The 13,550-nt window shown below is 45.1% G+C and overlaps 1 protein-coding gene across 1 annotated transcript in view; it reads right to left on the reverse strand.

Annotated features, from left to right (window-relative positions):
• The window catches only part of Macroh2a2 (macroH2A.2 histone), a 48,646-nt gene extending 36,884 nt beyond the window's left edge, over positions 1-11,762 (reverse strand). The window contains 1 exon segment of the mRNA NM_001310271.1: positions 11,615-11,762. The gene's annotated coding sequence lies outside the window, so the exon portion shown is untranslated.
• Between the last annotated feature and the right edge of the window lie 1,788 nt (positions 11,763-13,550).

The raw sequence follows: 13,550 nt of genomic DNA on the forward strand, positions 1-13,550 counted from the left end.
ATACTTTTCTTTGTTCTTGTTGACAAAAGAAATATGTGCCATCACCATATTCTCAGAATCACCTGACTTTGCAATACTGTTCTCGGCAAGGACTGTGTTCTTCTCGGAGACCTTGTCCCGCAGCCCTCTGACCTCCGCTGCACTTTGGGATGGAAATTGTTTTGGCCAGAATTCATCCTAGGATCTGTCTTCCCTGCTCATCCTTGAGCCCATGACCTCCTTTGTTGGGTTCTCTCATTTTGCTGGTATCCACCTTATGTAACTCTTCAGAAACAGTACAGAACAACAGACTGTGTTTTCTTACAAAAATGAAACTGAGTTAATTGAACGATCCTGGATTATCATTCAGGAGGGCATATAATTGTTGGCATCAAAATCATTTTGTTTCAATATTTTGAAGTCCCTGATAGTTTTGACCCCCACCCCATTCATTCTGCTCAGAACCTGGCAATAAGCCAATCCAGTCTGAAGGTTCAAGCCTTTCATCACTTGGGTTTTTTCCCCCTATAAGGCATGCGTTGAGTTTCCCAGCCCTTTGTTTCTCTCACATCTCCCTCTGCTTGTCTGTCTGGCAAGCCTGTAAACAGGGTGGCGAATCCCTTGAATTGTTCCTCCAAGGGTCTTCTATTTTTTCACTCCTTTCAACATCTGATTTTGGTAATATTTTCATTTCTAAGAGCTATTTCTTGTTCTGATTGTTCCTTTTTCATAGCATCCTGCTCTTTTATGAGTGTATCATCTCTTCAATTCTCTCTGAAACTAATTAAAAGGTGTTAAAGTTACTGTGTCTGTTCTTTAAATTGTTTTATCTAGGCAGTTCTATTTATTTATTTTCATCTTTCCATTTCATGTGTCTTTCCTAAGTGTCTGGTGATCTTTGGTTATGTATTGTATTTAAGAATAAAGATGAAGTTGATTATTACAGAAGAAACCTTTCCCTAACTATTATTTGGGGTGCATGCTTCCTGCTTGGAACCTTTGCGTGTCCAGGGTATGACAATTAGCAGGGATCACCTTAGGGTGTCCCATTATGAATGAGAGCTCTGAAATGCCAGAAAAGGGGAGCTTTATTTTATAGAGCCACATCTATCTTGGAAATTCTAGAAATGCCCTGGAGTTGTTAGATTTCTTTAGTTAGAACCCCAGGCTGTTAGGTCAATTCAACTAGCTGTCTGAGGGCAGATCTCCAAGAAGTCACCCTGTCCACGTTCACCACAGCTCTCTCTCTGCCATTCATTCTTAGTTGTGGCTTCCCAGTGACAGTGTAGACACATTTTTAGACTGTTTCAGTCTTCTAGAAGTTTCTTGAAATCACCTATCTGCTGATGTCCTACAGCAACCAACCCTTGCGCCTTTCTGTCATGACCTCTTCAGACTCTAGAGAAGGAGGAGGTTGAAGGGAAGGACATGTGCTCAGTTATCCATCATGTTGAAATGGGAACCAAAAGTGATTTTTTTTTTTGGTACTAGGGATCGAACTCGGGACCTTGTGCTTGCAAGGCAGGCAGTGAAACCACTGAGCTAAATCCCCGCCCAAAAGTGATTTTTATTTAACATCTTGACACACTTCATTTGAAGATTAGCCTAGAAATGAATATACTGGTAAGGAGAAATAGCTCTACTGTCTTATAATTGAGTAATAATGTCACATTAAAAAATTGAGATCACTTCCATCACCAGGTGAGTCATTGGAAATGAACTGGCCTGGAGATAAATGAAGAGTATAAAATTTTGTATTACAAGATTGTTAAAAATGCATTAATATAATGGAATCCAATTCATTGTGGCTGTATTTGTACAATCAGAGTATATGGGATTCCCATAAACAATATTTAATATTATACTGAAACCCCAGAAGAAAGAAGGGGAAAGGAAAAACCCTAATCATTTGCCCTTATTGAATGAATTGCTTTTGGTAAGAAATAGCAAACTTTATCTGATTTTAAAAGACAGTCTGGATTCTTTTTTTTTTTTGGTACTGGGGATCAAACTCGGGACCTTGGGCTTTTGAGGCAGGGAGCTGAACCACTGAGCTAAATCCCTGGCCCTAACAGTCTGGATTCTTTAGACTGATAGTTTTTTTTTTTTGGTACCAGGGATCAAACTTGGGTCCTTGCACTTGCGAGGCAGGCAGTGCAACCACAGAGCTAAATCCTGGACCCTAGATTGATAGTTTTATTTTAATTCAAATCAGGTCTTTTTCAAGTATAAAGAGCAGATAAATAATGAACCATCTTTAAGCCTCAAGCAACTTCTCAACATTTTTTGTTTGTTTGTATTTTTGAGACAGGGTCTGGCTCTGCAGTTCAGGCTGGCCTTTGACTGACTATGGAGCCCAGGTTGGCCTCGAACTCACGGCGGTCCTTCTGCCTCAAGTCTCCTGTCAACATTTTTACCTTTTGTAGACTAACAAAGACCATGACAAACTCTCAGCCAATTGGCAAGGTGGTTCATTAGAAGCTGGAAGCACCCTGATTTAAATGATCAGTTTTGAAACAGTCAAGATGGGAGAGAGAGAGAGAGAGAGAACCAGGAGCAGTAATTGTAGGTTACTATGTTCCAGGTGAGATGGGTCATGTTGAGTGTCTGTCTTGCCAAAGGAGCTAAAATTACAAGACAGCTGATTTTAAAACACCCTTTCAAGTTTATTCTCTTTAAAAGTATACAAATCTAAATGCTTTCATATATGTTATTTCAAATCTAGAAATAAGAGGTCTTATAGCTTTTTAATGATGAAAATGAATTTAAAAAACCTTAAATACTGTTTTCTGACATGTTCATGAGTATGAAATTTATAGTGTCATCCTCTAATAGATTTGTGTGCTGTTTTAAAATTGCAGAAATTGATCCAATTTATTCATTGTCAGTACCTAGGCTATTTTCCTCATCTATGGTATTGTGCTTCAGAATATTTCATATTGTAAATATTTATGATAAATGAAGTAGACACTGCAAGGAAGCATCTTTACTTTGTCAGTTCAAAACTATCCTTTGGGGGAATAAAATGAGATGAAATAAAACTAAGTAAGACATAAGGGAATTTAATATAAATATATTAACTATATGTAGAAATATATTTTAAGAAGCATGAACCAAATCTCTTAGACAGCTTTACGTGTAATAGAAATCTATTTTGGTGTGTTACCCTAAGCATTGCATTAAAATAATAATAGTTTGTTAGCATTATTTTGTAGCTGTAAAAACCGTTTTCAGTAGTACCAGCTAAATCACTTGCTCTATTACACTTCCATTTATGAACTCCAAGGGCAAATCATTATTGCACAAGCAATACTTTCCAAACCATTTTCTTCCACAGTCACCTTTAAGTGAGTGAGAATAGTCAATAATTTTATCGTCATATATGTTAAAGCACATTAACAATTTATAATGTAAAGAGCTATATCTAATGCAATTTCATCAAAATGACACTCAGATCAAATTAACCGAATTAACCAACCATGAACGTAAGAACCAAGCATTAATCCAATTTATTTAAATTATAGCATTGGATAACAAATCATTTCCTTTTCAAAGAGTGTTTCAATTCACGTGGAGTGGGAAGCTTGGCTGCCCTTTGTGATTCAGAGGAAGAGTGTCAGTGCAGTCCTTCTAGAGATGGTAAGAAGAGGGGGCACGTGGGGTCCTGGACTTCCGTACCCAGAAGACTTTTAACATGTTTTGTTGTCTTTGTTGAATCTGATCTATGTTTTTTTCCTTTCTTTTATTTCTTCTTCTTCTCCTTCTTCCTCCTCCTCCTCCTCTTCCTCTTCTTCTTCTTTTTTTGGCGGTACTGGGGATTGAACCCAGGGTCTTTGCACTGAGCTACATCCCCCAGCCCTTTTTATTTACTTAAATTTTTTTTTTTCTGAGACAGGTCTTACTGGCTTTGAACTTGGGACTCTCCTACCTCAACTTCTCAAGTGCTGGGAATACTGCATTGTGGCACCACAGCCTGCTGAATCTGACCTATGATTTTCTGTTCTTTTTTTGGTACTGGGGATCAAACTTGGGCCCTTGCGCTTGCGAGGCAGGTGGCAGAACCACTGAGCTAAATCCCCGGCCATGACCTATGATTTTCTTTAGGCAGAGAAAAGCAGCAATCACTGCTGTAGAGTTTGCTTCTTCATTATTAGCCTTGTTATTTTTAATATAAATATGTCTGGTCACCTAGGGTATGAGTTGGATGAGAAATGGACAATAATTTTATTTTCTTTGAATCTGAGTTAGTAATGTGTCTAAGAAGAAAGTCAAGCAGAAAATTAAGCAGCTTGTCTTCCTGAATCCATTTATGCATAGAAAACAAAACAAAAAGACAAAATCCATCGTGGGTCCAGCCTGGTCTTTTCTTGTTGTTTTGCTCTTTGAAGCTGACAAACAGGAACTGTGGGCCGGCTCTGCTTCGTCCTCACAGTCAGAGCGTCTTCATGGAGAAGCACAGTGCTGTGTGCCAGCAGCAGCCTCCTGGCTTCCCTTGACTGGGGCTGGGCCAAGCTGGCTTCTCTTCGAGATGAGGAGTTGGGTGAGGTCGAGAATGCTGGGCTGGGTGAGGGAACCATGCCAGACAACAGGTGCTGCCTGATGTGCCAGGGGCTCCCAGTGGCATGGGTGTCCCCTGGCAAATGAGCACACAGGTGGGCAGGTGTCTGCCCTCCATCCCCCAACAACAGTCAGCCACAAGGAGGGGCAGCTGCTCTGGAGCCCTCTCTTTCCAGCCCTTGCCCTGCCTGGGTCTCTCTAACCTGTTTTCCCTACTTTAGTCCTCAGGCCTGATTGCACCGTGGGGACAAGTGGCTGGGGGCTTCCGTCCTAGTTGTCGTGCTCTGTGCTGTGGACAGGCAGTGTCACTCAGTGGTTATGCATGTGTGGGACCCATAGTGGCACCTATAAGTGCCACACTCAACACAGCCCGCTAAACCTCAAAGAGGACATAATGGTGGGATGAGGCGGGCAGCCAGCTCTGCACTGACCATCTGTGTGGCCTGTAGGCAAATCAGTAGATTTTTTGCAGCTCTTCTTTGCTTGAACAAAGTTTATGGGGGCTCTAATACATAACACAGATGGGAGCAGAGCTGTCCTGGTTGGAGCGGAGGTGTGTGGGACCCTGGATGGCTTGTACCTCTCCCCTCACCTGAGAACATCACACCTGCTGACCTGCAGGTCTTCTCCAGTTGAAAAGATGGTGCTGTTGTGTGAGAACGCTCACTGCCTGGCCCCTTCTGACCCAGACATGTTACTTACATTCACAGTGACGCCCAACCAGGGAAGAGTAAGTCATACCCAGGCATCTTTCCTTAGAAGTCACTATGTCATTGTCCATGATCATCACAAAAGAGAAAACCTGGACCTGAAAAATCTTGCTTCTGGGACTGCCTGGTCTCCACCCTAAGACCACGATCTATGCTGTTGACTACAGAACAGCTCAGGGAAAAGTGCAGTTTATCAGTAGAGGGACACTTAAGTGGATTACTATTTCCCTGAAATCCTGCAAGGCTGATCAGTTTGGAAGTTTACCGCTCTGATGGGGAGCCCGTGAATTACTGCCTGACCTGAAAGTTTATCTTGTACACAGTATAAGTTACTGGGATTTACCTCTCTGTTCTCCACCACCACTATTTAATTTTAATCTGTCATTGAGTATCAGCAATGGGCTCAAGACATGAGCTGCAGAATTCTGTACCCAAATCATTTGGAGCTTCAGCCCAGCAAACTCAGGGTCTGGGATCCAGGAAGAGTCTGATTTTATCTTATATCTTTGTCACACTGTCATGGAAACACCCCAAATTTAGGCATCTAAAACTATATCATTAGGGCTGCTTCACATATTCAGAAAAAAACCCCAAATTTCTGGTCAGACTACGAATTGTCATTTAGGGTTAAAAATCACAGTCATTGTCGCTAACTCTTCTGCCATCGCTGAATCAGCTGGAGGGACTCCCTAGGCTGGTGGCGAATGTGTATTTCCACACACATTTCTGTCAGAGCACGAAAATTCTGACTTGAATTACTTACTCCTTTCCAGGTCCAAATTTGCCATGCCAGTCAAATAAATCGGGCAAAGTATGATGGACGGTGAGATGGATAAATGAACAATAAGGGCTTCACAGACACCACCAAATTCATCTTATTTAATACTTAGTGACAAGACAGTTTAAAATATGTGTTACGTGACTCAATCTGTACTCTGTGTCTTTCATTTGTTGGGAAAACAGTGACGCAAATAAGGAATTTTTAAAATAAAAATTTATATACACTTCATAATTTTAATATTTAAATGAACACAGCCTGAGAATCACAGGAATGCAAGTAGTTCCTGGTCCTTACTATGTGCACACAGGGCTGTGGAGTGAAGCTGTCAATGTTGGCATCCCTTACAGGGGGACTCTGGGCACATTCTTAACCTCTTTTTTGTTTCTGAAAGATGGGTTTAATAGTGCCTACCTTTGGGGCTGTTTTCAAAACTAAATGAGTTAATATGTATAAAGAGTACTTACCTGGCTGGTAGTAAACATTTAGCTAATAAACATTAACTATTATGATTTATTTCTTTAAAAGGAACCATTATAGAAAACTACTTTTGCAGAATGCAGTCTTCTGTTTTCTTTTCTTTCCTTTTGTGGTACTGAGGATTGAACTCAGGGCCTCTGCATTGAGCTACATCCCTGGCCGCTTTTTTTATTTTGAGACTGTGTCCCGCTAAGTCACTATGTAGCCCAGGCAGGGCTCAAAGCCACAACAATCCTCCTGCCTCAGCCTCCCAGAGCGCTGGAATCACAGGTGTGCCACCACCACACTCAGCTCTTCTTTCCTAAAGCATACTCCTGTCTATTTGTTCCTCCATTTCAAAGGCAGCTACTACAATATTATAGCTCTTGGAACTTTGTGTATGATAACACAAGGCTTAAAATTCAGCAACACCCTCTGATTTTCCTCATGTATCTCAGGAGCTGGTGTTAAAGGGCTGGAAATGAAATTTCAACCCTAGGGAAATCCTGAGAGCCACAGTATCTACACCTACATGACGGGAAATGCTTTCCTTTTCCTGAAGGCTGGGCGCTTGTGAGCCCCTCCTAGTCTAATCCCGAGGCCTCCAAATCCATCTGCTGGGGAACCACAATTGTTGCAGTGCTGGACTCTGGGACTTTACTAAATCGTAATCTAAGACGGGGAGGGACTGTCCTTCCTTCCTACTTCCAGCCACAGCGACAGGTGCGCTTTGGGTGGCCAGAGGGCATGGGATGACTTGTGTGTACACACAGTCAGAGTGAGGCCACACCTACAACCCCGCCCCCATTCCGGAACCCTCATCTGGGGCTGCTTTTCCTACACTCTGTTCCTTGCTTTATCCCTCAAGGAACCCAGTAGAGCATCAGCCACACAGCCGACGTTCAGTACAAGTGAATATTCCATAAGACGCTCAGGCAGGAGGATCGCTGTGAGTTTGAGTCCAGCCTGGGCAACTTAGCAAGTCCTCTTCTCAAAATGAAATAAAAAAGGGATGGGGATGACTCAGGTTCAATCCCTACTACTGCAAACAAACACCCCCCCCCCCCCGTGCCATTATTAGAGTTCATCTCCTCTCTTATGGGCTTATTCTTTTCTTTATTATAAATATCTCATTTAAGATATTTACTGAATCATAGTGATGAAAGAAACTGAGAGTGTGCCTTTCATTCATCGTTGAACTCAAACCTTGGTAGGCAGGCTGCCATGCTCAGCCGCAGGGGACTCAACACAGTCTCACTGAAGAATGGGGAAGAGGGCACAGTGTCTGCATGAGCTTCCTCTTTCTGCCTTGTTCCCCTCCTACTTCCAAATTCCGCTTCCTCTCTGTGAAGCCTAGCTCAATTCTTCCCTTCCAGTCCTAAATCCTCTTCCTTTAGAGATTGTTGTAGGCCAGGTGCAGGGGCGCAGGCCTATAATCCCCAGGTACTTGGGAAGCAGAGGGAGGAGGATCTCAAGTTCAAGGTCAACCTGGGCAATTTAGTGAGACCCTGTCTCAAAAATTTTTTTTTAAAAAGGGCTGGGGATGTAGCTCAGTGAGAATACCCTAGGTTCCATCTCCAGTATCAGAAAAAAAAGCCCTACTGCACCCCTACTATATGCCATATACACTGATTTGCATGTATTAGCTCACGTGTCCCTTGCTCAGTGCTGGAGTTCTTGCCTAGCATGCCTGAGACCTTGGGCTCAATCCCTTGCACTGCAAAAAACAAAAACAAAAATACCTTCTTGGCAGTTCCTCCAGTTCTTGGCTCTTTTAGTGGATAGCTCGTTTTATACCTTTTTTCTGTCCAATTATGTGGCATTTTTACTTATAGAAACTTTCCTTCCCTCTCTCCCTCCTTTTCTTCCTTCATTTTTTTTTTGGTATGGCACTGGGTATCAAAAGCAGGGCCTCATGCGTGCTAGACAAGTGTTCTACTGCTGAGCTACATCCCCAGTCCTTGTTTATCTTTAGTTTTCAATTTTTATTTTGAGACAAGAGTTTCACTATGTTGTTCAGGCTGTCCTCGAACCTGAGATCCTCCTGACTCAGCTTCTCTGGTAGTTGGACTGCAGGCGCGCACCATTACTCCCAGCTCATTTTGTTTTTATATCAATAGTACAAAACAGTATGTACTGTTTTACACTTTCTCTTTTTTTTAATTAATGTACATCTTGATGATCTCTCTCTATGTACTTGTTTCATTCTTTTTAACGGCTGCCTAATATTCCAGAAGACAGATAAATTTATCAGAGTTTACTTATGGCTATTCCTATTTACGGTTTTTAAAAAAATTTTTTGAACTATAAAAACTCAGCAATGACTTGAGCATGCATGTACTTTTTTCTTTAGGATATATACTAAGAAATGGAATGCTGAGTCATAGAATGTGCACAGTATCCATTTAATAGTGCCAACCTGCCCTTCAAATTGACTGTATTTATGCATCAGTTGGGAGTATAAGAAAGTGTCTGATTTCCTATAAGCATGTCAGCTTCACTTTTCACTTTGTTTTGTCTGCATTCTATTTTTCTCTCCTAGGCTGGGGGTTACAAGTTCAATGAGAAAAGCCCCTGACTTCCTCACATCTGCACTGCTTCCTCCATCCAAAGGTATTTGAAAATCTCAGCTTTGAATGTTTGCTGAATGACCTCTAAGCACACTTTTTTTCCCCCTTATCTTTGTGTAAGATAAGCACTTTTCAAAAGCATTTACCAAGGGCCAGGGATTTAGCTCAGTGGTTCCGGACCTGAGTTCGATCCCTGTACCAAAAAAAAAAAAAAAAAAAAAAAAAAAAATCAAAAGCATTTACCAAGATTGCATCTAACTCTGAGGTTATTTCTTAAGAATGAAAAACATTCCTGAGAAAGTTGGTTGAACTTTTGCACATCCCTTCCCTGAACAAGTTACAGATATCTTTCTTTTAAAGTCGCCTACAACAGAATTCACCTCCTGCTTTGCTGGCAGGAGGCAGAAAAAACAGAAGTGGTTGTGTCAGACAATAGCTGGCAGGGTGTCCCACCTGCTGGGGAACAGCCAGCCAAAGGCGCCTCACAAACCCCAGGAAGCAGACAAGATGGAATGGCAGGGAGGGACTGCAGGTGGGAGCAGGGTCAGAGTCTTTGGGACATTCTGGATCCAGGGATAAATTCTTCATAGAGTTTTGTTTGTTGATTTTTTTTTTTTTTGGCACCAGGGATCAAACTCAGGACCTTGTGCTTTCGAGGTAGGTGGCAGCACCACTGAGCTAAAACCCCAGCCCCTACTTCATAAGAGTTTTGAAATAGCAGAAATCATCAATATCTAAAGCTTGACAATGAATGGATCCAGCGAGGCAGAACTGTGCTGAGGTAGGGAAACCAGAGGTGAGCAAAACTAGATATATTTTAAGAGGAAATTTGGATACAAGTAAAGAGCAGTTTCCAAGATGTGAAGTACGCGATTCGAGAGAAATTTTTCCACTGGGCAATCCCTGTATTTATTTATATGATAATCTTGGGCTAAAAGAATTCTAAAAGTCACCGGCATGGTACCAAATGCTGGATCCCTGAACAGTTAGTTTAAATATAAGAAGAGTTTGCTAGAGGAGTAAGAGACAACTTTCAGTTAAATATGAACAGACAGAATTATGTGTGGCTTAGCTTGTGTTTCAAGACAATATAAATGAAGTCATTCTTGGACTTAATAAGGTTTTCTTTTTCTTTCACCTAGTGAACCGTTTCAGCAGCAACTGTCGGCCCAGGGAGGGTGCAATTGTATTTGGGGACTGTTTGCCACGGTGGACTGAGAGCCCCTGGGGCTCCTGGGGTCCGTGGGCCCCCGTCTTGAATTCCCCACGCTGGAGAAGGCTGGCCTCGCAGACCAGTACCCTGTGCCATAGGAACTGGCCCACAATCAGGATGAGGAGCCTGGTGCGCACTGCACCCCTTAAACATGCAGGGAGTTGTGCTTTGGTTTCTCAGCCCATTTCTCCACTTTGATTCCCTCATCCACCACGAGGCTGTTGCTAAAAAGCCCCAGCAATGACCAGTCTTCAGGGTCAACCTGGGAACAATCAATCAGCGATGCGAAACTCTTGGAAAGCGAGGCTCATTTGGCTCTTGGGGGACCAATGCCCCTTTAGCCATTGTTGTGTGGAACAAAGAGGGCAGCGGCTGAGGGCGCCCCCACGAGGAAAGGCAGAGAAGGACACCCGCGGGCGCGATATGCCATGCTGGCCGGGCGCGGAGTGGGGTGCGCCAGGACCGCCGGCTGGGAGCGGGGGGCGGCAGAGCAGATCCCCACCCGCCGGGCCCCGTAGCCCTTCTCTGCGCCGCAGCCACTTTACTACTTTTATTCCCCATTCTTCTGTTATTATTATTTATTATTTTCCCGCGCAAAGCGCGACGCTGGGACTGCCCGGGCGAGCCGCGGAGGGGCCGCCATTTCCCGGGGAAAGCGCGGCGCGCGTCGGCACCGGGCGCCCCGGAAAGGGAACCGGAGGGAGTGCCCGGCCCTGCGCCCGCCCGTCCGCGTCGGCCCGGCCCGGGGCGCACGCCCGCCCGCCGCAGCCCCCGGCCCTCGCCCGCCCGCGCCGCCGCCTGGCCCCGGCCCGACCTTCCCCGGCGCCGCCTGCGCCCAGCCCGCGGTCCTCGCCTCGGCGCCCCTCCATTGTCAGCCTGCGGCGCCCGGGCACCTCCGAGGCCCCCGCGGCCCGGCTGGGCGCCCTCGGCCCTGGCGCAGCCCCCCGCCCAGTGCCCCTCGGCGCCTCCTTCCTCTTCCGCGCCCCGAAGTCCGCATCCCCTGGAGCCCCCGCTCCTCGCGTCCCGCCGCCCGGGCCCGCCGCTGACCCTGCATCCTTCCTTCCTCCTCCCTCACTGCCCACGAAGCCCCGGCCCCTCGCCGGCCGCAGGAATTTTACCGCTCCTTTAGCAACCCTCCCCCTTTATTTCCCGAAGAGGCAAGTTGGGCAGATTTATTATTATCCTTATTATTATTTGCAGAGATGGGTCGGCTATCGGGGTGCGCCCGCGGGGGCGAGGGGGAGAGGCAGGGGTGGGTCTCTCCGGCCCGTGCACTGCCCTGGCAGCGCGTTTTGTTTCCAGACCCCGGAGCCCCTAAACAATAATGCCATCGCCATGGCGGGCTCACCTGGTGCTGCGCCGCCTGCTCCGCGCGCCCGGTGCCCTCTGCGCGCCCCTCCCCGGGCGCAGGTTCGGCCCGCGCGGCGCCGGTGCAGGGCAGGACTCTTTGCCTTTCTTTGGGTTTTATCTGTGCGTGTCAATGGCGGCAAGCGGCAGTTCTCCGGGCCGCGGATAGTAGCGGGGGGAGGAGGAGGAGGGAGAAGGGATTGCTCCTTCTCCACATAACCACCTCTAGGAGGAGTCGCTCAGCCTCATCCCCTGCCAGCCCAGGCTCCACGACCGGTCTGGGGCTTTCGATGGGGCTTGATGAGCTATTGTCCTTCAGGAGCATTAAAGATGAAACCGCTCTGCTTCCGTGTAGCTGGCGGATCTGCTGGAGGCGCCCAGGGCCTCCTGCTGAGATGAGGTTTTCCCCAGAGTCTGGACCGAGGCACCATGGTCACTACCCAGAGTCTCCTGTTGGCCAGATCTACCTTTGGTGGGAGAAGGAGACGTGGGTGGTCGTGTGGCTCTCACAGTTCTGGGAGAGCCTCAGAAGGTGAACGCGAACAATTCTCGCATGTCCTGAAATAATAAGACACATTAGTGTTCGTGGCCACCACTGGGAAGAGAGCCTACGGCGGCCACAGCCATGAGAACTGAAAATTTGTATCCATGCCTGTCCTCTCTTCTAAGAATTAAGACAAATTCAGAATCTGTTGTGTATCCCCTGGAATAGGAGATGTATATTTTGGTGTCCAAAACTGGGTACATGGGCATGATTTTTAATTGGGCTGCTTGCATTAGGTTCATCTGTAATATCCCAATGGGGATAGAGCTTACTATGAGGCTATTGTCTTTGGGACCAATTTTTATTCGTTTCCGGAAAACGCATTTGTGTGGGGGTGTGGTAGACAATATCAGGTGTGACAGTGGGGAGTAGGAGCTGCTTGTTTCCGTTGGAAGCCAGCACTCGCCTTTGTATTGTGAGATGTGGCCCAGGGCTCATGGCTGGAAGGCCAGTCACACCGTTTTCTTCATGTCACTGGGAAATGCTAACTTGTAATAGAACATCCATATTTCCTTTCATTTCTCCTTGATGAATTCAAGGATTCCAAGAGGCAATGGTTCGATCTCTTCAAGGAAGAGATCTGGATGAAAACAAAATTCTTCAGCATTGGCCAAATGGATGCTTTTCTGAGCCATTACTGTTTGACAATATTGTGTATATTTGCTGCTATGACCTTGTAACTGTGTAGGCAATGGGAGAGTTTGGGGTGACTGAAAGCCTGATTACTTGAGTGTGGAGAACCTATTGCCAATGACCCTTGCTATTGCTGGCATTTATAGATAGCACTTTAAATTTAAAACGTGCATTTTAAACAAGTGTTTTTGCTGAGAAATCAGCTGCCTTCCTCTCTTGATTTTCCCCTAAATCTTGCATATATCTTACAGATGTAAATAAACCTTTTTAAAAATTCCATATGACTTCTCAAACTCTCCCGGACCTCATAGTCTCAGGTGATCAGGACTTCCTTCCCTTGCCTTCCTAAGCCTTTCGTGTTGTGTACGACTTCACTGTTATTTGTCTTGGGAGGTACTGCCAGGTCAGAAATCCAGGCAGGATAGTCTTCTTTGCCTGAGACATGTATTTAAAGGATTTTGAGTGATCTCTTGTGGCATCTCTGAATAGTGTCTTTTCTCATTCCCAGAGGAAGTGCCTGTGCTCCTTATTTCTTCACCAGAAATAAAAGTTCAAACCAACATTCAAGAAATTTCCAGAGCCCTCCCTCTAGGAGTGCTGGAAAAATAGTCCTATTTTGTCCTCCAGTCAGGCAGGCTGACTGAAATATAGTTGAATAACTCATCAGCATATATTAGATTTACACGCTCCCTATCATTTTTCAATTAAAATGGTATATGTGAATTTTATGAAACTGATTTTATCCAAGCATTTGGTGATG

Source organism: Heterocephalus glaber, unplaced genomic scaffold, assembly GCF_053883595.1.
Source record: "Heterocephalus glaber isolate CG9 unplaced genomic scaffold, H.glaber_assembly_v1.0 deba00001497, whole genome shotgun sequence".
NCBI lineage: Eukaryota > Metazoa > Chordata > Mammalia > Rodentia > Bathyergidae > Heterocephalus > Heterocephalus glaber.